Genomic DNA, 26,664 nt, shown 5'->3' with positions numbered 1-26,664 from the left:
GGATAATAATCCTTGCCTTAGCTACTTCACAGGATTGTTGTAAGGGTCAAATGAGAAAATGTATGTGAAAAGCTCTTTGAAAAATTAAAAGTGCTACCCAGTTGTAAAGGGATCAATAGCAGCAGAAGGAGGGGTGGGTTGGTGATGGAGAGCTCCCCAGAAGAGTAAATTCTGAGCTTGGGCCACATGGAGGTAACTGCTAATGGAGCAAACAGCACAAAGACAGAAGCAGCTAAGTCCACTGCATGCGGACCTGTTTGAGAGCCACAGCGAATCAGTCAGGGTTCCATCCCAGGGACTGATGAGATGTTAAATTCAAAAAACAGAAGAAAAGAGCATAAAAGGAAAGGTAAAAACCTTACTCCATATTATCTTTTTTATTAAAACTTTGTATTATATATTGGAGTACAGCTGATTAACAATGTTGTAATCATTTCAAGTGGACAGCAAAGGGATTCAGCCATACATATACATGTATCCTTTTTCCCCCAAATTCTCCTCCCATCCTGGCTGCGACATATCTTTTTTGCTTTCTATTCCAGAGGACTTCAAACTTTTTGACCTTAAATTCCAGTATAAGAGATGTTTCATATTGGGATTTAGAATATGCTTAAATATAATATGTAACTGAAACTAAGATTTCTTGAAATAATATTTGCCCTGTTATTTCTTGAAATAATAATGTGTGCCAGGCATTCTGTGTGTGTGTGTGCTCAGTTGTGTCTGACTTTTTGTGACCCCATGGACTGTAGCCCTCCAGGCTCCTCTGTCCATGGAATTTTCCAGGCAAGAATACTGGAGTGGGTTTCCATTCCCTTCTCCAGGGGATTTTCCTGACCCAGGGATCAAACCTGTGTCTCTTGTGTCTCCTGATGGATCCTTTACCAGCTGAGCCAACAGGGAAGCCACCAACCATTCTATTGCAATCTTACTCTACTGTCTTCTATCACATTCTGTTTTTTCAAATGCCGGTTGCAACCCCCTAAACTTATTTCACATCCCAGTAATAGACTACAACCCACAGTTTGAAAATCACTGATCTAACCCAACATGCCTGTTTAAACACATAGTATACAGTTCTTCACTGGTTATATATTCTTCCACTCACTGAAATGCAGCCTCAATGTCCATTATTCCAATGAAATTGCTCATACTAACATTTCTTCTTCCAGTATTTTAATTAGCTGGTATATGTTAACACAGTAACAAATCTAGTGGACATTTTTCTCTTCTTCTCTTACTTGACTCCTTCCAAAGCATTCGGGATGACCAGTTGCACTGTCCTCCTGTGAAATCTCTCCTTCCTTGGCCACTGGATGGTTTTGAACTCTGAGTTCTTATCTCATTCATTGAGTGTTTTCTTCTTGGTTCATTCCTGGCCTCTTCTTTTCTGCCACAATTGTGAACTATTGCTGATCCCCAGAATTCTGTCCTTAAGTCATTGCTCTTTAATACACTTTTCCTGGGAGTCCATCCACTCTATAGTTTTAAATACTGCCTGTTTGTTGATGGTTCCCAAGCCTATGTCTCCACCCTACATCCTCTTCCTTGAGCATCTGGCAGTGTCAACCTCTCCACTGGAGTCCCAGAGGCACTTAGGATGTATTATATCTAAACCTGAACTTTTTATTCCAGGAAAAATACAATGAGGAGAATCATGGGTTTTGTAACCTGGGTGAGGAGCAATTGACAGTGTCCTTTAGAGCAATAATTCTCATGTTTGCTTGGCCTTGATGATGCTGAGACTTCTTGTAGACCACCTTGTCCTATTGCTTCCATTTGCCAAAGAATAAATGTAAAAGTTGGCATTACTATTCATGATCCACTTTGATGAATATAATTTCTTTTCTTAAAACTTATTTTTATTGGAGTATTTTTGACTTATAATGTTATGTTAGTGTCAAGTGTATAGATTATTGCAAAATACTGACTGTAGCTCCCTGTGTTATAGGTCCTTGTTGGCTGTCTATTTTATGTACAGTAGTGTGCATGTGTTAATCCCAAACTCCTAATTCCTTATTATTATAATACAGAAGATGATATACAAATCTGAATTACTATTGCACACTCCAAACTGAAATCTGGAGTTACCATATTCTCAACATCAAACCTCTAAGAATCCAGTATTTCACCCACCTGATAGAAAGTCCAGGATGACACTTGCATTCCTTGTCAGTTCTCATAAATGCCAGCCTCCTCCTTTGCCAAGAGCCTCAGTCCTTCTCTGATAGACAATAAAGAGGGACAGTTTAGTCCAAGAGAAAGGACAAACTGGTCCATGTGGATGGACCATTAAATCATAGACTTATTTGCACAGCAATAGAACCATCATGAAGATTAGAGTCACTCAATCTATTAATTTTTCTTTTTCTCAATTTCAGTTATCTTTCCCCCCTCAGGTGCAGAAACTTTGGGTCAATGCCAATTTGTTTAACTGGATTTTTTAAATAAGCACCAAAAAATATCAAGCTGTTCGATCCCTGGGTGGGGAAGATCCCCTGGAGAAGGGAAAAGCTACCCACTCCAGTATTCTGGCCTGGAGAATTTCATGAACTGTATAGCCCATGGGGTCGCAAAAGAGTTGGACACAACTGAGTGGCTTTCGCTTTGGTGGGGCACTCAGATTAAAAGTATCTGCATTCTGACTTATAGAACAAGTCATTTTTCTATCCTCTTTAGTTTGCTTAAATGAATACACGTGAAATCTGAAACACCACCTGGGTGGAAGGTTTCTTGATTTTCTTTTTCCCTTTTGTTTGCCATCTCACCTCTCACCTACCATTTCAGTAACAGAAGCACAAGAGCTGTGTTTTCGTGTGAGTGGTAATATGCAACCAGAACAAACAGAGGACATAGGAAAGGTGGAGAAAAGTTAGATATATAAGCAAGAAAAAGTGAGTTATTGATTTTATTGACTGGTCTGTTAACTTCTGACATTGCAATAAAGTCTTATTTATTTGTATACAGAAGACTCAATTACATAGATACATATCATTTTAACAACTGGGTTATTTACAGGAGAATTGCAGCTTCATAAATAATATAGAGCTGGGATTTCTCGAGCTGATGTTTATCCATTGTTGCCTAGGGAAGTAGTGATGGCTATGCACACACCTCTGTGCAGTCATTAGAACAACATCGCGATAGGCTTGGAGAAAAGAAAGGAGGGGGGCAAGGAACAAGAGGGAAATAAGGACAAGAGTCTCAGCACAGCTAAAATATATAGTAAATAATCCTGAGGTCATCAGATCCAGATAAAGCTGCTTAAGTCTCCTCCCTCCTGCCAGCACAGAAAAGTGGTCAATGGAGACAGCTGGGTTCAAGGATCAAGGTCTTAAAACTTTCCTTTATATTTTGTTATACAAGCCATTAAGATTCCATTACAGATCTTGGTTTAGGAAAAAAAAAAAAAAAAGAAGGATATGTTTCAAAGGAAGTTTTAAAGGAGAGGGTCAAGAAGTCCCAAACATCTTCTCTTGGTGGGGCAACTGATGGAAATGGAGATTGACATCCTGGGGCTGCCCCCTGTCCTCCAGGGGTCCCGGAAGTCTTGTACAGGGGATATCCTGAAGCAAGTCTTCATTTAACTATTAGTTTAATGCATCGCTTCCTTGCTAGGCTGTAAGCCTCAGAGGCCCAGGAACCATATCTGGTCGTTATTCAGTCAATATTTGTTGGGAATGAGTGAGCAGGAGAAGTAGGACAACCCAATACTATTTTATGAGTCCCTAGCATCTTATAAAATAGCTGCAACCTAGCAAGAACTTAATGTCATGATGAGTGAATGATCAAAGAGTAGGGTTAAGGATCCTAGCTTTCAAATGAGGTGGCTAGAGCTCACATTTGGTTTTGGATTCAGAATCCAGACCCAAATTTTAGGACTCAGAATCCCACAAGAATAACTACCCTACAGATCAAGAACCTAATTGCTCCCGATGCAAGTGCAGATAGATGGTGGCTATAAGAAAATACAAATATATCTTGGCTACTGTGACTAATGCTTCAGTGAACGTGGGAGCGTAGAATTTACTTCATTTCCTTAGAGTATATACCCTAAAATGAGATTCCTGGGTTGCATAGTAGTTCTGTTTTTATTTTGAGGAATCTCCATACTGTTTTCCATGACAGCTGCACCTTTTTACATTCCCATCATCAGTACATGAGGTCTCCATGTTCTCTACATCTTTGCCAACACATGTTGCCTTTTTTTTTTTTTTTTTAGCTATTCTAACAGATGTGAGATGATAGCTCTTTGTCCACAATAGCCAAGATATAGAAACGACCTAAATGTTCATCCAGGGATGGATGAAGAAAATGTAATGTAGACATACAATGGAATACTATTCAAAAAGAAAGAAATCCTCTCTATGCCACATGAACAGACCTGGAGTACATTATGCTAAGTGAAATAAGCCAGATGCAGAAGGACAAACACTCATGATTCCACTTATGTGAAGTATCTTAAATTTTCAAACTGATAGAAACAGAGAGTTGAATGGCAGTTGCCAGGAGATGGGGTGGGGAAGGGTATTCATGCCTCAGTGGGTTTAACATTTCAGTTATTCAAAAGGAATAAGTTCTGTATAGGTACTGCATTGTGCCTGTAGTTAACAATACTGTATTGTGTACTTAAAATTTTGTTGAGGGTAGAGCTCATGTTAAGTGTCCTTACCACAATAAAGTAAAATAAAATACAACCAGAGTCCAGGCTGTGCCCTAAGCAGTCACTTGCTGTTTACTCATCGTCAGGGCAGTTACCACCTCCTTTGTGGCTGTGTCTATTCATTTTAACAGTCTGCTTATATATACATCTGTGCTTTGGATCCATTTAGGAGCCAAGTTCTTTTTTGGACTCACGTTTGTACACCACCCAGCCCATGTATAGATTCCTAGGCATCAATTGCACCATTGTGGTCAAAGCCATCACTGCCAGACATGGCCCTGAAAATTGTACCTTCCACTTGGGAAGTGTAATTTCTTTTTTACTTTTGTACCCTAGCTCACACTTGCCTGTGTGTCCTGCCGTCCTGAGTGCTGTCTCCCCTGGGTCAGATCTGGGAGCAATGCCTGTCCTCCCAGAGCCCTTGCAAACCTCTAGGGGAGGCTGCTGTCGGATCCTGCTCCATCTTGCCTCTGTGCTCCTCTCCTGACTCACCTGCGAGCTCTACCCTGCCCTTGAGGCATTGACAATGTTTGAGGCTAATGTTGAGCATCTTTGTCAGACTGAACAGCTGTGGCCACAGTTCCCAGGCCTGCTGTCTAGAGCGCTGCCGGCTCTGTGTACAACAGCCCTTCTGGACGACGCGCTCAGATACGTGGACTGTGGCATGGGGTCTCTGTCTCCCTTGAAGTGTAATAGTAATGATAAGAACAACAAGGACAATGATAAGAAAGCTCAGCTTGACTCTTTACTATGTACCAGAGACTTTGATTATGTGGGTTAGTGTACTTAATCCTCACTTTATGAGGGAGGTACTGTTCTTATTTTAATTACAGATGATGAAACTGAGCAGAGGAAGATCAAGTCTCTTGAGGGCCCGTCTCCGGTACCTGATGGAGACAGCGAGCAATCCGGCTTCAGAGCCTGTGCTCCCTGCCACGAGGCACTCCTGCTCGCTTTCCGTCTCTCCCTGGAGCTGGCCTTTGCCAGTGACAGGTCTCCTGACAGAAGTGTCACCACGCTCACCCCAAGTCCTCACCACCCCCATCTGCAGATCCGAGAGGTAGAAGCCAAAGGTGGGGGCATCTCCGGTATTTATAGGGCTCACCAGCACCAGTGTGTAGGATGGATGGGAAACAGGACAGGTCAGAGGCCAGAAGACTGTGCCCATGGTCTGAGTGACGAAGAGGGCAGCTGAAACAGAGAAGGGCGAGTGGCATGCAGGCTGGAGTGCAAGATTTGGGGATACGCTGGTTGGCTATCTCTGGGGGTGAAGGGATGAAGCAGAAAGACCAGGCAAAGAGAATTTAGAGATTTGCTTTTGGAGCTTGTGTGATGAGAAGGGTGAGCCCGAATGGGAATTGTGCATTTGGGAGGAACTGGAGCTTTTGAGAGGGGAGATGCTGAGTCTTTTTTGTTTTGTGTTTTTAGACTTGAGGGAAATGTGCTGTTCAGAATCACTGGGCAATACTTCAGAGGAGTTTTTAGATATGGCAATTTAGATTCAGGCATCATCCTCTTTCTCCAGGCTTCCTGCATTTTTTCCTATACCCGAATTCATTCTTGGATATCGGTTGCATGTGTCTGAATTTACAGGTTCCTCTAAAGGGTGTTCTCTGTGGTCACGTGCTTTCCTCACTCCTTCTTCATCAAGATCACCTGTGAGTGGATACTCATTAGTAATAATGCCCCACTAATAACTGATAGTGAAGCCAACTTTGTTGAGAGTTTATTTTTGCCAAGCACAGCACTGGGCTTTTTTCACTCTGTAATCTGTTTCCCTATCACAACTATAATACAGGTGCCATAACTACCTCCATTTTACAGTTGAGGAAACTCAAGATCAGAGAGGTTGAGTAACTTATCCAGAGCCACACAGACATCACAGGTGAAGTAAAGATGAAAACACAATTCTTTCTAACTCCAGCCTGTGTTGTCAGAATACAGTGGCTGGGCACTCAGAGGGGGCCTCCGTGTCCTCCTCCTGAACACAGTTTCACAGAATAACATCAGGCAAGGTTACTCTGACCAGGATGGATTGTGCCAAAACCAACATCACCTCATAGTCATGTCCAAAGACAGACAAAAACAAGAATACTGTCAAGACCACAAAATGACCAACTAGTCACCGATCCTGGCTAATAATCAGTGAATATTTTCTTTTTCCAATTATAGATTTAACTCCTCCTTCTTTCCTATCTTCTACACAAGAATTATTGAAATATTCAGTCATAAGTTTGCTCTGACTTCCAGATAGCATCCAGTCCAGAGAAAAGCCCCACTTCCTCAAACCCTCTCTAAAAATCACTCAACCCAAGCCCAAATGGATGTCATCTTTTTTTTACTCTGATGCCCCATTGCAGTCTCCCTCCTATCAATGAGTCTATAAATCAAGTTCAACATGGTAGTCTTTGGCTGAAGCATGTTGACATTTCTAAACACTCCTCATCATACACATTCTTAGATTCGCATGCATCTCATAGATTTGCTTACAGTGTGGCTTGAACCCCCAGACTTGACCAAATGTGGTCAGTCCCATCTCCTCTTTCTCCTCCACCTTAAAAAAAAGAAGCTGTGGATGTATGTCTGTTACTTAAATTTTCTGAACATGAGTTCCCATATCACAGGGGAGAAGTTGGTATGAAGATTAAATGTGATGACATATGTAGAATATTCTAGTCTATTGCCAGACTGATGCGCTAGAAATGTTAGTTTCTTCCTCTGATCCTTTCTTGATTGAAGCTTTTCTTCTAAATAAGGCATTTTATCCAACTATCATATTCTAGTCATGAAGTCTGACTCACCAAATCTTGAGACTATTTAGAGATTAATGTAAAATTTCTAGTTTATGCTATTACCTATTCTCTGTGCCGAGAGAGTTCCAGAAAAACATCTATTTCTGCTTTATTGACTATGCCAAAGCCTTTAACTGTGTGGATCACAACAAACTGTAGAAAATTCTTAAAGAGATGGGAATACCAGACCACCTGACCTGCCTCTTGAGAAACTTATATGCAGGTCAGGAAGCAACAGTTAGAACTGGACAGGGAACAACAGACTGGTTCCAAATAGGAAAAGGAGTACATCAAGGCTGTATATTGTCACCCTGCTTATTTAACTTATATGCAGAGTACATCATGAGAAACGCTGGGCTGGAAGAAGTACAAGCTGGAATGAAGACTGCTGGGAGAAATATCAATAACCTCAGATATGCAGATGACACCACCCTTATGGCAGAAAGCGAAGAAGTAAAGAGCCTTTTGATGAAAGTGAGAGAGGAGAGTGAAAAAGTTGGCTTGAGGCTCAACATTCAGAAAACTAAGATCATGGCATCAGGTCCCATCACTTCATGGCAAATAGATGGGGAGACAGTGGAGACAGTGGCAGACTTTATATTTTGGGCCTCCAAAATCACTGCAGATGGTGACTGCAGCCATGAAATTAAAAGACACTTGCTCCTTGAAGGAAAAGTTGTGACCAACCTAGACAGCATATTAAAAAGCAGAGACATTACTTTGCCAAGAAAGGTCTGTCTAGTCAAAGCTTTGTTTTTTCCACTAGTCATGTATGGATGTGAGAGTTGGACTATAAAGAAAGCTGAGCACTGAAGAATTGATGCTTTTGAATTGTGATGTTGGAGAAGATTCTTGAGAGTCCCTTGGACTGCAAGGAGATCCAACCAGTCCATCCTAAAGGAAATCAGTCCTGAACATTCATTGGAAGGACTGATGCTGAAGCTGAAACTCCAATACTTTGGCCACCTGATGCTAAGACTGACTCATTGGAAAAGACCCTGATCCTGGGAAAGATTGAAGGTGGGAGGAGAAGGGGATGACAGAGGAATGAGATGGTTGGATGGCTTCACTGACTCAATGGACATGAGTTTGAATAAACTCTGGGAGTTGCTGATGGACAGGGAAGCCTGGCATGCTGCAGTCCATGGGGTCACAAAGAGTTGGATAGACCTGAGCGACTGAGCTGAACTGAACTGATTCTCTGTGCCATAATTTACAGATATATTAAGGCCAATGAATACTAATACATTTTATTCATTCTGAGATACACAGCATTCTCCCTCATATTTTAATGTGACATCTTAAAGGGAAGATTTTAGGATAAAAATTGGGATATGTCTTATAATCAGTGTCATGTCTTGGTTTAATTGGCAGCATTTTTTTTTGTTCTTGGTGGAACATAAAATATTCATGAATTTCATAGCAGTAGCATCCTAGACTTGATGAAATGTGGTATATATTTTTAGATGACTGGACAGCTCTTCTTCTACTCTTTCACCTTTTCACCATTGTAGTTAATGGTTGGCTCTGTTTTCTACTTCAATTCAGAGACTACCTTCTATTCTAAAGCCAAATGTAAGCTTGAGAAGTTGAGTTTTTAAAGTATTTGGACTTAAAACCTTGCTATTATCATTTGAGTCCAAGTCATGTTTCATAGGCATATTTTTATAATATGAGCTCTGACACAGATCCAAAAATAAGTTAATATAGCAAATGGAAATTGCTACGCATTTGATTCTGTCATGTAATGGAGTTAAAATAATGCTAAAAAACAGTCTGAACAAGTTCTGTGAAGCTTTTGTTCTATTTGACTTTAAGTGAAACAAAATCTTCAGAACAAGAGGACAACAAAATAATGCTTTGCTAAAAGGATGAAAGAATATGACCTAAATCTATTAGTGATAGAACACTCTATGAATGCACTCAAGTTAATAGCATCTTTTAGCAATAGATACTTTTTCAATTACAGTAATGCTAAGAAATAAATAGGCTAAGTGAAAGAAAAATGGTCAGAGACATATGAATTGGACTAGTTGTTTGACTGTTCGGTTTTTTATAACCAATTCTCAAGGGGCAGAAATCTAACCAACAATCTATTGATGGGTCATTAATTTGAGTTTCCATATTCTAGATCTACTTCATCTTATTACAGAGGCAGTTCGGCTGCCCCAGCTCCAAAGGTTTGGCAGCACTTAGCAATCTGTACACCGTGAGTTGTGCAGCCTCCTTTTCTTGCTGCCCAATCTTGTGTTGTCATGCTGTCATAGAAGCTCCATTACTGTAAGGGCTTGCTAACTAGGTGTGATGCTACAATTTCATGCAATGTAATTCCTCCGGGGGTATTTCCTTCCTGTCCTTTGCTGAGTTCTAAATGACCCCACTTTCACCAATCTTTAGTTGCACGCAAGAGTGATTGCAAATGCTACCCTTTTGGAGTATCTGTGTGGAAATGCAGTTTTATTTCAGCTTTAAGAGGTTTAAAATTTTTATTCCCCCTTTTTAAAAGCAGTGCTCTGGCTACTTTTGCAAAGAATGTGCTGTTCTGAGAGTAAATAACTGAAATGGAGAGGCAGACTCTTATCTTCATGGAACCTCACAAATGGAAAAGCAAAGATATGGATATGGAAAGAGAAAGTGTCAGGAAAATTGCCATAAATCACAGAGCAAGGATATTGGGCTACATCTAGCACCAGTTTTGTTGTGTTTTAAAAAGGATAAATACACTTCCCTTTAAGAATGTAGTAGCAACTCTTCCCGCTGTGAGCCTCTTCACCAGGAGTCCTCCCACTGGGTTGCACAGGGTGAGATGTGCTCCGGGGTTATTACTGTGATTGAGAGCGTGTCTCTGGAATGTCTGCTTTTCCTGCGTTCTCACTTGTCCCTGCCCAGCTTTCGCGAGAGAGGAAGTAAGAGTCCACTGCCAATGTCTGCTAAAAGTTGGGCGTTTTAGGTAGAGTTACACTTCAAATGCCACCCAAGGGAATGAAGGAAGGAAGTTGGGGAGGCAGGAAGGGAGGAAAGTAGAAGGGAGGGAGGGAAGGAAGAAGGCAGGAAAGGAGTTATAAACTCAAAACCAGTGCTTCTCACAGTTTATTGTGAGTACGAATCACCTGGGGATTTTCTTTCAAGGCAGATTCTGATTCAGGGAGTCTGAGACCCTAGATGAACTGACACCTGCAGGTCTGCCTTCTTAACAAGGTCCCAGGTGATACTGATGCTGCTGGTCCAGAGATCACATCTTGAATACAGAGACTCTAAACTAAATGCAGCTGTCTTTTTGCTGATTATGAACATTATTTTAAAGGAGATTGGGATGCTTACTTCTTAGGAATTTGTCAGGATATATCTGGAAACAAATGGGACACAGGAAAAACCTGTGGAAGTCACTGGAGTTCTCTGGTGGAAGTCACTCTCCCTCATTGTGATCCATTTTCCTTTCTCTATCACCCACCTCCCAGACCTGGTACCTAGAGGTCTCTGGAGCCAGGGTCCACTAGGTCCAGAAGAAAATCTCCCCCGAATATGGTTTCTATAATGATATTGGGATGTATTGTGTTCTGTCTCCCTGGGACATTTCATGTGATTTATAGGGTAGTGTAAGTCTTGGAGTCAGATGGAATTGGGTTCAAATCCCGATTTCAAATTCACTAACTGTGGTCACAGGTGAGTTGCTTAACCTGTCTAAACCTCAGTTTCCAGATCTGTGCAAGGCGAATGATAATCCTGTAACACGGGGCTTCTTTGGAGATTTAATGAGAAAATGTATACACAATACTAAACAAAGTGTCTGGCCCATAGTAAGTATGGATTCTAGCTCTTGTAAAATCTTTGAGCAGTGGAGTAGTCTAGCTGACACAGATGTGGGCTTTCCGTCGATCAGACAGCCTGGGATATAGTCACCTCTGTGTCACTAACCAGCTTCCCAGTGGCTCAGAGGTAAAGAACCCACCTAACAATGCAGGAGAAAAGAATTTAATCCCTGGGCCGGGAAGATGCCCTGCAGAAGGAAATGGCATCCCACTCCAGTATTCTTTCCTGGGAAATCCCATGGACGGAGGAGCCTGGTGGGCTACAGTCCATGGGGTTGCAAAGGAGTTGGACATGACTTAGCAGCTGAACAACAACAGCTGTCCCTAATTAGGTATGTACATGACAGTGAGTTACCCTCTATAAAGCTTAGTACCCTGTACAAATGGACATAATAATCATAAGCACCCTATAGGGTTGTTATAAGGGTTAGTGGGTTTCCCAGGTGGCCCAGTGGGTAAAGAATCCACCTTCAATGCAGGAGATGCAGAAGGTGTGGGTTTGATCCTTGGGTAGGGAAAATCCCCTGGAGGAGGTCATGGCAACCGACTCCAGTATTCTTGCCCAGAGAATCCAGAGGACAGAGGAGCCTGGCGAGTAACAGTCCATAGGGTCACAGAGTCTGTATGAATTTGACTGAAGCGAATGAGCACACACATGCACGGATAAGGGTTAATGCTGCTGCTTATTCGCCCAGTCATGTTGGACTCTTTGTGACCTCATGGACTGTAACCCGCCAGGTTCCTCTGTCCATGGGATTCTCCAGGGAAGAATACTGGAGAAGGTTGCCATTCCTTCCTCCAGGGGATCTTCCCGGCCCAGGGATCAAACCCGGGCCTCCCACATTGCAGGTAGATTCTTTACCATCTGAGCCACCAGGGAAACCCAAGGATTAATTATACATATATGTATGTGTGTAATACATTAATTAGACGTGTGTAATTAATGTATTACTTGGCACATAGACCTTTATATGTCAAGCAAATTATACCGATATCTCTATAAATTGATCAAGGCAAAAGAATTGTTTATTCAAAAGAAGGAACATTTTAGGAGGTGGTCAGACATTTCTTATGCCTGGAGGAGTGAAAAGAGAGAGCCGCTATGACTCCTCAAATCCTACCATGTCGCCCAGAAGCTCCTGAATGCTTTCGAACAGACCAGTGTCCCTCTGCAACAAACCAGACACAGGACAAAGGGAGAATGGGAAAAAACGTCCAATGCAATGAGTTTTTCATTAATCTGAATTGCTTCAATTTAAAGGATTTTCCTTTAATCGGAGAATACACCCTTTGGGGTGGGAGAAAGGCTTTCAAAATGTGTGTGTTGTCAGATCATGAGAGTATGTAGCAATTTAAAAAATATTTGTACTTGGCAAAATGAAATGTTGAGATCTTTCTATTCGCACAGTCATTAGTTGGCTGCTTTAATTGGACTGCCTCATGAAATCTCAGTCTGGGAAAGTCAACAATCCGTGATGATCTAATCACCTGCTCTTTACAGTCACTGTGGATCTAGGGCCATGCGCTTACTGTAGTGAGGGTCTCTGAGATCTTGTACCGCATGTGTTATCAGAAGCGACTGCACCCAGAGGCCATCATTTCCAACTGAAAAAATGATTTCTTCCATTGTGGCTCATGGTTAAATCATATTCTGAATGTCAGTTCAGCAGCCTTCTTGCTGCTGAAAGGTTGTGCAGAGTTCAGACCTCTGGAAGGCATGTAGGTCTGGAGAAGAGGGAACCCATACATCATTGTGGTTTCCACCTGACTTTCCTCTGAGCCAGGAGTTTGAGCTCATGTAACCATGACATAGCTCCCTCTGTTTCACCCTCCCCTTCTTCTCAGACTTGGGGTCCAAGTATCTACAGGCACACCTTGTTTTATTATGCTTCACTTTAATACGCTTCAGTCATTGCGTTTCTTTACAAATTGCAGATCTGTGGCTACCCTGTGTTATCAGATGGTGGTCAGCATTTTTATTTTATTTTATTTTATTTATTTTTCCTGTTGGCAAGTGCGAGAAAGGTGCTTAGTTTATTTTTTTTCCATTTATTTTTATTCGTTGGAGGCTAATTACTTTACAATATTGTAGTGGTTTTTGCCATACATTGACACGAATCAGCCATGGATTTACATGTGTTCCCCATCCCGATCCCCCCTCCCACCTCCCTCTCCATCCCATCCTTCTGGGTCTTCCCAGTGCACCAGCCCTCTCATTATCAGATAAATGCAAATCAAAACCACAATGAGGTACCATTACACGCCAGTCAGGTTGGCTGCTATCCAAAAGTCTACAAGCAATAAATGCTGGAGAGGGTGTGGAGAAAAGGGAACCCTCTTACACTGTTGGTGGGAATGCAAACTAGTACAGCCGCTATGAAGAACAGTGTGGAGAGTCCTTAAAAAACTGGAAATAGAACTGCCATATGACCCAGCAATCCCACTCTTGGGCATACACACCAAGGAAACCAGATTTGAAAGAGACACCTGCACCCCAGTGTTCATCGCAGCACTGTTTATAATAACCAGGACATGGAAGCAACCTAGATGCCCATCAGCAGACGAATGGATAAGGAAGCTGTGGTACATATACATCATGGGATATTACTCAGCCGTTAAAAAGAATTCATTTGAATCAGTTCTAATGAGGGGAATGAAACTGGAGCCCATTATACAGAGTGAAGTAAGCCAGAAAGATAAAGACCAATACAGTATACTAATGCATATATATGGAATTTAGAAAGATGGTAATGATAACCCTATATGCAAAACAGAAAAAGAGACACAGATGTACAGAACAGACTTTTAGACTCTGTGGGAGAAGGTGAGGGTGGGATGTTCTGAGAGAATAGCATTGAAACAAGTATACTATCAAGGACACCAGCCCAGGTTGGATGCATGAGATGGGTGCTCGGGGCTGGTGCACTTTATAAGTATTTTAAAATTACAATGTATACATTTCTTAGACATAATGCTATTGCACACTTAATGGGCTACAGTGTAGTGTCAGTGTAACTTTTATATGCACTGGGAAACCCCCCAAAAATGTGTGAATTGCTTTATTGCATTATTTGCTTTGTTATGGTGGTCTGGAACTGGATCCACAGTGTTCCTAAGATCTGCCCATCTTGGGGGCTGCTCACCTAAGAACCTTAAAATACTGAAAACAGTTTGAAAACTCAATGAGACTTTTGATGGGGCAGGTCTGTAGGTCAGGGTAGCTGCAAAGAAAGCCTCGCAGATATTAGAAACAAACCCAAGAGTTGCTGTAAGAGGCTGGAGGGGGGGCTATTGCAAAAAGAACCGTAGCGACTTCTGACCCTACCACTTGTCCCCCACTATACTGTGATGATGGCAAGAAAAATGGACTAGTTTCCCTCCCTTCTGCCTCATCTCCACTCTAGCACATGCACACACGTGCACACGCGCGCACGCACACACACACACACACACTCTTCACGTAAGCTTACACCAAAATTTTAGAGCAGATTATCAGCTTGGACCAGTTCAAGCATATTTAAAGTTCGTTCTCAGTAATTCTTGCTTATTTTACTATGTAAAATAAGTAGGTAACCCGGGCGACCTTTAAAACTAGGCCAGTGATTCCAGCTCAGAGTGTCTTGATCTCATTTCCTTGTCGTCAAACTTGGCAACTGGTCAGGTGGGGAGAAAAATTCTGTTTTTTTGTTGGTGAAAGTATAACAGTGTTAATAAGATAGGTTCTTAACTGAGAAAATACATCTTCTCTATGATTTCTCCTTTAAGGAATTCATGCCCTGTCTCCCCATTTTAGGGATAGGTACTGAGAATTGATAGAAAACTAAACAAAATTTTATCTTAATTTTCCACCAATTGGTATAGTTACATGGTCATTGATAATAACATGCTGATTTGTAAATTCAGTCTTTTTGGGGGGAGAAAAAAGCCATGTCTAAATTCCTCTGGGGACACAAACACTGTTATCAGAATTTGCAATGATTTGGAAAATGGCCCAAAGCAGTTGTAAGTTTACATGCAATTTTCAATAAGGACCTTTGACAAGAAAGTCCCTTGGGCAGGGCCTGCCTTATGCGCCATCAGCCATTGCAGGCACACGCATCTCAGCACCCAGCAGGGTCCCACGTTTGGAACTTAATGCTCTGAGGTTACCATCTTGAAATTCTTAATAATTTATCTTTGAAATTTTGTTTTGTGAGTCAGGTCCAATGGGACAACAAGAACATGAGGTGGGAAGCCGGGAAGCTTGGAGCTCTGGGGGTCCAGCCACTATGTCCCTACCTCCCCAGGGCACAGAGGTTCTCAGCCACCTGTTCTCTGCCCTGGGTGCCCTGGGAACCCTGAAAGGTGGAGTGTAACTGTCGCCTTCACACCTCTGCCCTTTTTGGGGATCCAGGCTCAGGTGTGGGGAGAGTCATATAATCAACATGCAACTCACCACAATCCAGGTGTACAATGCATCCCAGTGTGGAGATTGCAATCCTTTGGGTTTACCCATCTGCCATGGATTAAGACAGCAATCCTGAGGAAAGGGGAGATTGACTTCTCAGCCCCAGGCTAGGAACTTGCCCTTGCATTTGGCATTGAACCCCGTAAATTATGTAGGCAGCCCTCCTAAGCACAGAAACCAACTCCCTAGATGGACATCAAAACACAGGATCAACACAACCTTCGTGTCCAAGGGGCTGTGCCAGGATCTCCTCAGTAGGTTGAGAGCAAGGACATCATCCCTGAATCCAGTGCAGTGTTGAGCATGACCCCCTAGTAGTGACCTTGCCAGAGGAAGTGGCCATTTACTGGCAGAAATGTGTTGAAGTTAGTAAATCTTCCTAACTCAGGAAAGACATTTTTAAAATGAGACAAATCATTTTCAGGTGTCAAAACCTGTTTTTAAATTGTTTCAGCACACGTTGATACACATCTTCTTCATTTTAGGAACCACATACCTAAACATCAGCATACCTATGTACATACGTACATAACACATACACATACATACATAGGAGCATGCATACCTTCCAAGCCCAGAGCTGGCCTGCAGCATATACAAAGGTGAGTGAGAAAGAGTCTTTGCCCTGAAAGAATTTATACTCTTGTAGAGACAGCAGTGCTCAAGGGATAATCCCAAAGCTCTCCACATGCCAACAGTGTGTTGTGGAATTTTGCCTAAGTATATTTGATGACTGTCTCTTTTTTCATCTCTTTTCTGAGAGGAAGCATTTACAGAAATTGAGAACTTTATTGGCTTGGATATCACAGGAGTTCAGCTCTGCTTTTATGAGATGGATGTGAAAACAAATGGTAAAAAATTGTTGAACGAAGACTGAAGGGAAATTTAGGAAATTTTGAGAGGGAAAAAAATGTCTTTAAAGGTTTCCAGAGCACACATGGAGTAAGTCTACGTGGAGAACTAAAGCAATTATTGAATAATTTTGATAGATATTACAAAAGCATTTTCAGATAGTCAAGTTCAAATAAGGGATTTGTCGGGTTTCTTGTTCTCCTTTACCTGGATATCTTGAATCTCTGTTTGACTTTTCATGCTTCTGTACAGCCTTTACATAAATATAGCATTTAAAACCATGAAGGATCTAGACCCCTCACTCCAAGATAACTGGATTTCCCACCACCAAAGGCCAGATAAGTCACCTGCTAACAGAATAAAGGGATTCATTCTTCCCATTAATGTCATGGACATTTACTGTTCTCCTGGCCTCCCTCAGTGGGTGAAGTTACAAGTACTTGACAACGGAACTTGCAAAAATGCACAAACCCTGTGCGAATTAATAAATGTTAGATTTTTCAGATGGGGCTTATTACTTTAGAGTCTCCAGGTTCACTGGAGATCTGTATAGGGTTCTGGACATAAATACATGTGTGACCAGTATCCTAAAGAAAACTTGACAGGCAATAAAAAAATTGCAGACAGTAGCAGTGGCTCTGGAAAGGTGTTTATAGACACCTCCACTCCTCTTGGCATTTAGGAATCTTGAAGAAATTAAAAGAAAGGGAAATTTAATTTTCAGGGGGCTTCTGCCCTGCTTAGCTGAGTTCACATGCCCAACATGAAATAATAATGCATTCAACCACCCATCTTATAACAAGCAACCTCTGCATCACCTCACTCCCTGGTGAAAACAGCAGACAATGGGCAGGAAAGGTATAAATGCCAGAAAAAGCTAAGGGATCCCTGTGACCTTCATGTGATTATGTTTGTGCTAATGCATCACAGACAGAAACCCAAACTCTCCCTCTGAAGAACCCGATTCATTAAAAATGCATTGGTCATTAGCCAGGGAATCTCATGAACTGACTGTTCGAGGGATGGCCGAGGAGAAAGTGGAACTGGTGTATTCCGATGAGCCACGCAAACGTGCAACTCTGTTTTCTCCTCCATCTGCTCCTCTATTCTGGAGTGCACATCTGTTTTACTTTTAGAATTGCCAAGACATACTAAGTCTTGTTTGCCTCAGTTAATAAAAACCATTATACAAAACTTTTCTTTTTTTTTTTAATTTGCGAAAGCAAAGCTAACTTGCTATAAGGAATGCAGTGAGGGCCATTCAGAAACTCTGACCTTGACTTGGGGGTGCAATTTTTGAGACTCCTTCAATCCAGAAGGTACTAAAGAGTACCCCCTCCCCAGTTCTGTGGATGGCCAGGCCCTCCAGAGCAGAAAGAGTAGCCAGCAGCTTTGCAGATATTTGATACAAGACCAACACTGGAAAGGTAGTGTTGAATGAACCAATGCTCTGACAAGCAGGCATCTTAATGATTAAGTTTTATTGTGGTATTTCAGTCAAACTCCTGATCAGTCTTTCAGTGTCTTCAATATTTATGACTTATCCTTTCCTTCGCAGGCTTCTATCAGGGATCCCTGTATTTAGAGAAGTGACTCCTATTATATAACTATTTTATTTTATTTCCTGACCATCTTATTATTTACTTTTAACTTAGGCACTCAAAAATTAAGCCCATTAATATATTTTGACAATGGGAAAAAAAAATGAATGAAGACCCCAAACTGTAAATGTTATAGGAGACTAATTCATTTGCTTTTCAGTCAACAACATTCATTAATTGCATCTGATAAAGCTACAAAAGAAATAAGAAATAATCATATGGTTTGTATCTTTCAATTTGTTAATGTGGTGTATTACATTGATTGATTTGTGGATATTAAAGAATCCTTGCATTCCTGGGATAAAGCCCACTTGGTCATGGTGTATGATTTTTTTAATATGTTGTTGGATTCTGTTTGCTAGAATTTTGTTAAGGATTTTTGCATCTATGTTCATCAGTGATATTGGCCTGTAGTTTTCTTTTTTTGTGGCATCTTTGTCTGGTTTTAGAATTAGGGTGATGGTGGCCTCATAGAATGAGTTTGGAAGCTTACCTTCATCTGCAATTTTCTGGAAGAGTTTGAGTAAAATAGGTGTTAGCTCTTCTCTAAATTTTTGGTAGAATTCAGCTGTGAAGCCATCTGGTCCTGGGCTTTTGTTTGCTGGAAGATTTTTGATTACAGTTTCATTTTCCTTGCTTGTGATGGGTCTGTTAAGATCTTCCATTTCTTCCTGGTTCAGTTTTGGAAAGTTATACTTTTCTAAGAATTTGTCCATTTCATCCAAATTGTCCATGTTATTGGCACAGAGCTGCTGGTAGTAGTCTCTTATGATCCTTTGTATTTCAGTGTTGTCTGTTGTGATCTCTCCATTTTCATTTCTAATTTTGTTAATTTGGTTCTTCTCTCTTTGTTTCTTAATGAGTCTTGCTAATGGTTTGTCAATTTTGTTTATTTTTTCAAAAAACCAGCTTTTAGCTTTGTTGATTTTTGCTATGGTCTCTTTAGTTTCTTTTGCATTTATTTCTGCCCTAATTTTTAAGATTTCTTTCCTTCTGCTAACCCTGGGGTTCTTCATTTCTTCCTTCTCTAGTTGCTTTAGGTGTAGAGTTAGGTTATTTATTTGGCTTTTTTCTTGCTTCTTGATGTAAGCCTGTAATGCTATGAACCTTCCCCTTAGCACTGCTTTTACAATGTCCCATAGGTTTTGGGTTGTTGTGTTTTCATTTTCATTCATTTCTATACATATTTTGATTTCTTTTTTGATTTCTTCTATGATTTGTTGGTTACTCAGAAGCGTGTTATTTAGCCTCCATATGTTTGAATTTTTAACAATTTTTTTTCCTGTAATTGAGATCTAATCTTACTGCACTGTGGTCAGAAAAGATGACTGCAATGACTTCAATTTTTTTGAATTTTCCAAGACCAGATTTATGGCCCAGGATGTGGTCTATTCTGGAGAAGGTTCCGTGTGCACTTGAGAAAAAGGTGAAGTTGACTGTTTTGGGGTGAAATGTCCTATAGGTATCAATTAGGTCTAGCTGGTCCATTGTGTCATTTAAGGTTTGTGTTTCCTTGTTAATGATTATCTCAATAGATGCAGAGAAAGCCTTTGACAAAATTCAACACTCATTTATGATTAAAACTCTCCAGAAAGCAGGAATAGAAGGAACATACCTCAACATAATAAAAGCTATATATGACAAACCCACAGCAAGCATCACCCTCAATGGTGAAAAATTGAAAGCATTTCCCCTGAAATCAGGAACAAGACAAGGGTGCCCACTCTCACCACTACTATTCAACATAGTGTTGGAAGTTTTGGCCACAGCAATCAGAGCAGAAAAAGAAGTAAAAGGAATCCAGATAGGAAAAGAAGAAGTGAAACTCTCGCTGTTTGCAGATGACATGATCCTCTACATAGAAAACCCTAAAGACTCTACCAGAAAATTACTAGAGCTAATCAATGAATATAGTAAAGTTGCAGGATATAAAATTAACACACAGAAATCCCTTGCATTCCTATATACTAACAATGAAAAAACAGAAAGAGAAATTAAGGAAACAATACCATTCACCATTGCAACAAAAAGAATAAAATACTTAGGAGTATATCTACCTAAAGAAACAAAAGACCTATACATAGAAAACTATAAAACACTGATGAAAGAAATCAAAGAGGACACAAACAGATGGAGAAACATACCGTGTTCATGGATTGGAAGAATCAATATTGTCAAAATGGCTATTCTACCCAAAGCAATCTATAGATTCAATGCAATCCCTATCAAGCTACCAATGGTATTTTTCACAGAACTAGAACAAATAATTTCACAATTTGTATGGAAATACAAAAAACCTCGAATAGCCAAAGTAATCTTGAGAAAGAAGAATGGAACTGGAGGAATCAACCTGCCTGACTTCAGACTCTACTACAAAGCCACAGTCATCAAGACAGTATGGTACTGGCACAAAGACAGAAATATAGATCAATGGAACAGAATAGAAAGCCCAGAGATAAATCCACGAACCTATGGACACCTTATCTTCGACAAAGGAGGCAAGGATATGCAATGGAAAAAAGACAACCTCTTTAACAAGTGGTCAACCACTTGTAAAAGAATGAAACCAGAACACTTTCTAACACCATACACAAAAATAAACTCAAAATGGATTAAAGATCTAAATGTAAGACCAGAAACTATAAAACTCCTAGAGGAGAACATAGGCAAAACACTCTCTGACATAAATCACAGCAAGATCTTCTGTGACCCACCTCCCAGAATATTGGAAATAAAAGCAAAACTAAACAAATGGGACCTAATGAAACTTAAAAGCTTTTGCACTACAAAGGAAACTATAAGTAAGGTGAAAAGACAGCCCTCAGATTGGGAGAAAATAATAGCAAATGAAGAAACAGACAAAGGATTAATCTCAAAAATATACAAGCAACACCTGAAGCTCAATTCCAAAAGAATAAATGACCCAATCAAAAAATGGGCCAAAGAACTAAACAGAAATTTCTCCAAAGAAGACATACAGATGGCTAACAAACACATGAAAAAATGCTCAACATCACTCATTATTAGAGAAATGCAAATCAAAACCACAATGACGTACCATTACACACCAGTCAGGATGGCTGCTATCCAAAAGTCTACAAGCAATAAATGCTGGAGAGGGTTGGAGAAAAGGGAACCCTCTTACACTGTTGGTGGGAATGCAAACTAGTACAGCCGCTATGGAGAACAGTGTGGAGATTTCCTAAACAACTGGAAATAGAACTGCCATATGACCCAGCAATCCCACTTCTGGGCATACACACTGAGGAAACCAGATCTGAAAGAGACACGTGCACCCCAATGTTCATCGCAGCACTGTTTATAATAGCCAGGACATGGAAGCAACCTAGATGCCCATCAGCAGATGAATCAATAAGGAAGCTGTGGTACATATACACCATGGAATATTACTCAGCCATTAAAAAGAACTCATTTGAATCAGTTCTAATGAGATGGATGAAACTGGAGCCCATTATACAGAGTGAAGTAAGCCAGAAAGATAAAGAACATTACAGCATACTAACACATATATATGGAATTTAGAAAGATGGTAACGATAACCCTATATGCAAAACAGAAAAAGAGACACAGAAATACAGAACAGACTTTTGAACTCTGTGGGAGAATGTGAGGGTGGGATGTTTCGAAAGAACAGCATGTATACTATCTATGGTGAAACAGCTCACCAGCCCAGGTGGGATGCATGAGACATGTGCTCCGGCCTGGTGCACTGGGAAGATCCAGAGGAATCGGGTGGAGAGGGAGGTGGGAGGGGGGATCGGGATGGGGAATACGTGTAACTCTATGGCTGATTCATATCAATGTATGACAAACCCCCCCCCCCCAAAAAAAGAAAGCATAATAAAAAAATAAAATAAAAAAGAAGAAGAAATAGAATATAGCTATTTAAAGTTTTTTGTTATGATCTCTTCTAAAATCAGTTTTTAGAATCCTTGAGGTACCTGTGAACATTATAAAATAGTTGCATCTGACATGGATTATCCCCTTGCTAAGTTAGAAAGCCACGAGGGTTACAATGGAAGAATGCTTCAGCTGAAGGAACTTGAAGGGCCAAGGGGGTAATGCTGGCTGGTGACCCATCTGCTGCTGTAAAACTCACTCTACATGGCATCCTCAGCACAGAGAGATTCAGACTTGCCTGTACAGCATCTGAGCCATTGTGTGTTCCCGTGGTCTTCTGTCACCAGTGGGGTTTTATAAAAATGTACACATGAGCTGCCTCTTAGACAGCCTGTCCGTAGCCTTATGAAGGATGTATTCAGGACTCACCACAGACAATTCTGATTCACAGGCCTGGGTAAGAACTTCTGATATAAGCTATGGTCTTGGTGAGAATTTGGGAGCAAATTGCCAGTATCTTTGTACCATATTACCTGGTGATGTTACCATGGACCAAAGGAAGCATTATCCATGAACATCTCACTTCACAGGCTCTTACAGGGCTGACCACTTATTTCAGATCCAAACATTTATCAAGTGGTACAGAGCACACAGGTAGGGTGGGGTGTGAGTTAATGGGGACAGCACACATAGGCATGGGAGTAGGCATTGAGTTGACTTGGGGCTAGAAGATATGATGGGCAAACTAAATAACATTAAATATTGTATTAAATATAATTTAAATCTTATAACCAGTCAAGAGAAATAGCAATTTTGTGACAAACATGCACTTTTCTAAGATATTTATAAATATATGTGCTCATTTAATTCTCACCGTAGCAACCCAATGAAAGACATAGAATTATTTCCCCAGGTTTTTGCAAGAGGAAGCTGGTGTATACACATGAAGAAACTCGAAAACCGGCCCAAGTTCACACAGCTAGTTAACTGGCCAGGCTAAATCTCAACCCAAGTAGAGTTTCAAATTTAAGAGTCCTTGCTTTTAACCTGTCCACCAAACTGCTTTTAATATCTAAACTAGAATATATAACTGATAAGGAACTACTGTATAGCACAGGGAACTCTACTCAATACCCTAAAATGACCTATATAGGGAAAGAAGCTAAAGAAAGAGTTGATATATGTATATATATAACTGACCCACCTTGCCATATAGCAGAAAATAACAGAGCATTATAAATCAACTATACTCCAATAAAATTAAACAAGCAAAAAGCAAACAAAAAAAAATTGGAATTGTGGTTGAATTTACCAAGAAGCTAATAATTTAGAGATATTTCCAAAATTGATGCTACACAAGAGTAACTAGTGGATGCCCATACCTATTTTAAAGGAATTATACCAGCCCCCAATTAAAAGCCAAACCTCTGTTTCCATTGAGTGAATATTCATTCAATATGAATGATACCTATATTAAGAGCTGGACATAAAGTGTTAAACCAGCGAAAAGTCCAGACTATTAAATTCAGAACAGGCCACAGAGAGCTTTCTGTGCTTCTTTGATCTCCAGTGAGGTAGCATGTTTCCTGGGACTGTGATCAGGAGACATGCCCGACCCATTTAAGTTCACGTTTTCATATCTGTGCCCATGTCTAACCTCAAATTCTCTGCTAACTTACAGCTGAACCCTGCTTCAAATCTCTCTGAAACCCTTAGCCAATGTCATTTATTCATTCTGACTGCTGTATCCCCTCTCTGACTTCTGAGAAGGCCCCTGATTTGGAAGCTGCCTTACGGCCCAGACAGATTAGTTTATGGTCCTACAAGGTTAAGCGTGATACATACGTTTGGGGGAAATGAAGATGCACATTAAGAAGAAACATTGCTTTTTGATCCAGGCAGAAGAGCATACATAATCTTCTCTAGAGCCTGTGAAAGACTTCATTTTACACATGAAATTATGTGGAATTGCGCTGGACCACACTGAACATTGTTTTTGAGAATAACCAGCCTCAAAACAAGCTGCTGTGTGCTGGTGAGAGCCTCCAGCAACAGAGAATAAAATGTAAGCAAATGTAATGTGTCAAGTTACAGGTAACAAAGACACCATCTTGTGACACTGTGCCTGAATGGGACAGATCTCAAATATTACATAATGTGGCATTAGAAACAGAATCAAAAAGTGGTCCCAGTACTGATGAAAGAAATATGAGACAGAAGAGCCTGGCACAGCATAGAAAAAGTTTTAAATTAAGATATATATTTTTTGGGGAGGGTAGTTTAAGAGAGTTTAATGTGAAAACATAAAGATATGTTGAGGTCATTACTGCAAGATGAAAAAGAGGCATGTGTTTGCAGATAACTTGAGCTGAAGATACAAAGAAAGAAACATACTTACATCATGATCATGCTATGATCAACATCAACATGATCAACATCAACGGTCATTCCTATTTTCATCCAAAAGTCCTGCAGGCAATCACTGCTCCTTTCTGAAAATGAGATAGTTCGAGCATTCCAACAGGAAAGTGAATCAATGGGTGAGGTTTGTTCCCTCCCTACTCAAGATATGTATGTTTAAATTGTGTAAAAAGATTTTTCTCTTTTTCTGTGCATTGTAAAACTTCCTTCTTACAGTCAGACATAAAAATCCATGTCCAGAAAATGTAAAGAACAAATCAATTTCTAAAAGCATCTTCATAAACTAAACCAAAGGAGATTTTTAACCACTTGAGAATTTACCTAATTGATCATCACTAGGAATCTGGTTAGCTCTATAAAAGCTCTATAAAATTTTCTACTGAAAATTTGAAGGCAAAATAGGACTTGAGTGTATTAGAACTGAAGTTGTGAGATTTACACTGCATAATGCACCTCCCAGTTTAAAGTGCCCTGCTACTCAAGCATAATAAATAAATCACATATAAAAAATTTAGAAGAAAGGTCTCCTGCACATTATGGGAAAATTGTAGGCATCTTATGATGGGTCATCTTATCCTTGTTATTAAATGACAGCAATCATTAAAATGCCAAACATATTTTGACAGAATTCACCTTATAAAATGTCAGCAAGACTGTGTTTTTATTAGTTTGTTCCAAATCAATTTAGAAATTTCAATAGAATGCTTGTAAGTATTCCCCAAGCAATGTCCATTCCTGACTTTCTGCACACACAAAAAAATTACAAATTAATCAGATTTTCAGATTTCTGCATAATGGCTTTGCACATTTATTGCTTAATCCTATTATAAAATGCTGTTATGATTGACACATGGCTGTGGAGATAGAAGTCAATTGAATAATATGTAGCAGTCAATTTTATTTGTAGCTTAATGCGCTGAAGTATTTTTTTCCCATTTCCATTATTTATAAGTCTGTCCCTTTGGAGAATATATAGAAGAATTCGTTTTAAATGAGCCAATAATACCTTCTTTAAAATTTATAAGTGTGACAGAATCATATCTTTTCTTCTTGGTCATCCATGGCCTGCCAGTAAACAGGGCTTGAATTGTCTTCCACTTGTTATTCATAGGACAAACATCAGAAAAGAGGATCTTGTTAAGGATGGCTTGGAATTGGATTTAAACCACCAAGAAAACAAAGCTTCCAACTAAGAATCCTAAAAAATGGCTGCTAGCTTTATTTATTTGGTTGCTTGTTCATTTATTCACGTGTTTATTGTTATGGCCACTATATCACATTCTATGGTTGGTCCTGAAACAAAGCATATAAGCATACCCAGAGAAACTATAATGTTTAAGAAGATTTGAAAGATCTGCTATTTTGATTGAATTTTGTTTCCCATGCTTTAGCATCCAACAGAATTCTAGCAAAAGAAATATGTTATGTTCTAGGCTCACCACAGTGGGGCTCCTTAGGGGTAGGGTGATGGTCAGTTAGCACCAAGGAAATTTGCTTAAGGAGATACATGTACTTTTTAGGACCTAAGTGCCACGACAAGAACCTACTGTATAGCATAGAGAACTGTACTCAGTATATTGTAATAACCTATAAGGAAAAAGGACATACATATATATATATATATATATATATACCTGTACATATATATATATATATAACTGAATCACCTGAAATTAATACAACACCTGAAATTAATACAACATTGTGAATCAACTATAATTCCATTAAAAAAAGGAAAAGTTCTTGTTTCCTGGAAAATGCATCCATGAGATTCAATGTCTGAAGTGTGTATGGAGAAAGAGCTTCAGGGTATGAAGCCATGTTAAGGGATAATATAGATGTGCTTGGTCATGTCTGAGATCACGCTTTCCCTGGCTTTGGGAAATTAGATTAGGTGTCGCCCCTCTATGCATAAAGGATGCGGTTTCGCACACAGGGGCCGCGTTGGCACACCCCCTGCAGCTGATGTATAATGCAAGCCTATTAGCACAATGGATGATGGTGTCATTTTCTCTGCTGTCACGGCCTTCTCCCTCCTGGAATGGCTTTGCCCATCCCGAATGTCCGTTAGCATAATGTATGCAGTTGACAAGTGATTTGAGCTCTGGAGCTATTGATAAAGCACCCTGGCGTATCGTCTGTGCCTTAATGTTATGTGACATCACAGGAAAATGGGGTCATGTGAAGTTCCCAGGCTGGATTTTATATTAAGGGCGCA

At 40.2% G+C, this 26,664-nt stretch overlaps 1 protein-coding gene across 1 annotated transcript in view; it reads left to right on the top strand.

The window, feature by feature from the left end:
* Nucleotides 1-26,664, top strand: part of POU6F2 (POU class 6 homeobox 2) — a 492,326-nt gene that overhangs the window by 200,881 nt on the left and 264,781 nt on the right. The gene's annotated exons all lie outside the window — the stretch shown is intronic.

The sequence above is a fragment of the Dama dama genome, chromosome 18 (genome assembly GCF_033118175.1).
Source record: "Dama dama isolate Ldn47 chromosome 18, ASM3311817v1, whole genome shotgun sequence".
NCBI classification, from domain to species: Eukaryota; Metazoa; Chordata; class Mammalia; order Artiodactyla; family Cervidae; genus Dama; species Dama dama.
The sequence above is the reverse complement of the archived record's forward strand: the minus strand, read 5'-3'. Positions and strand labels throughout refer to the sequence as shown.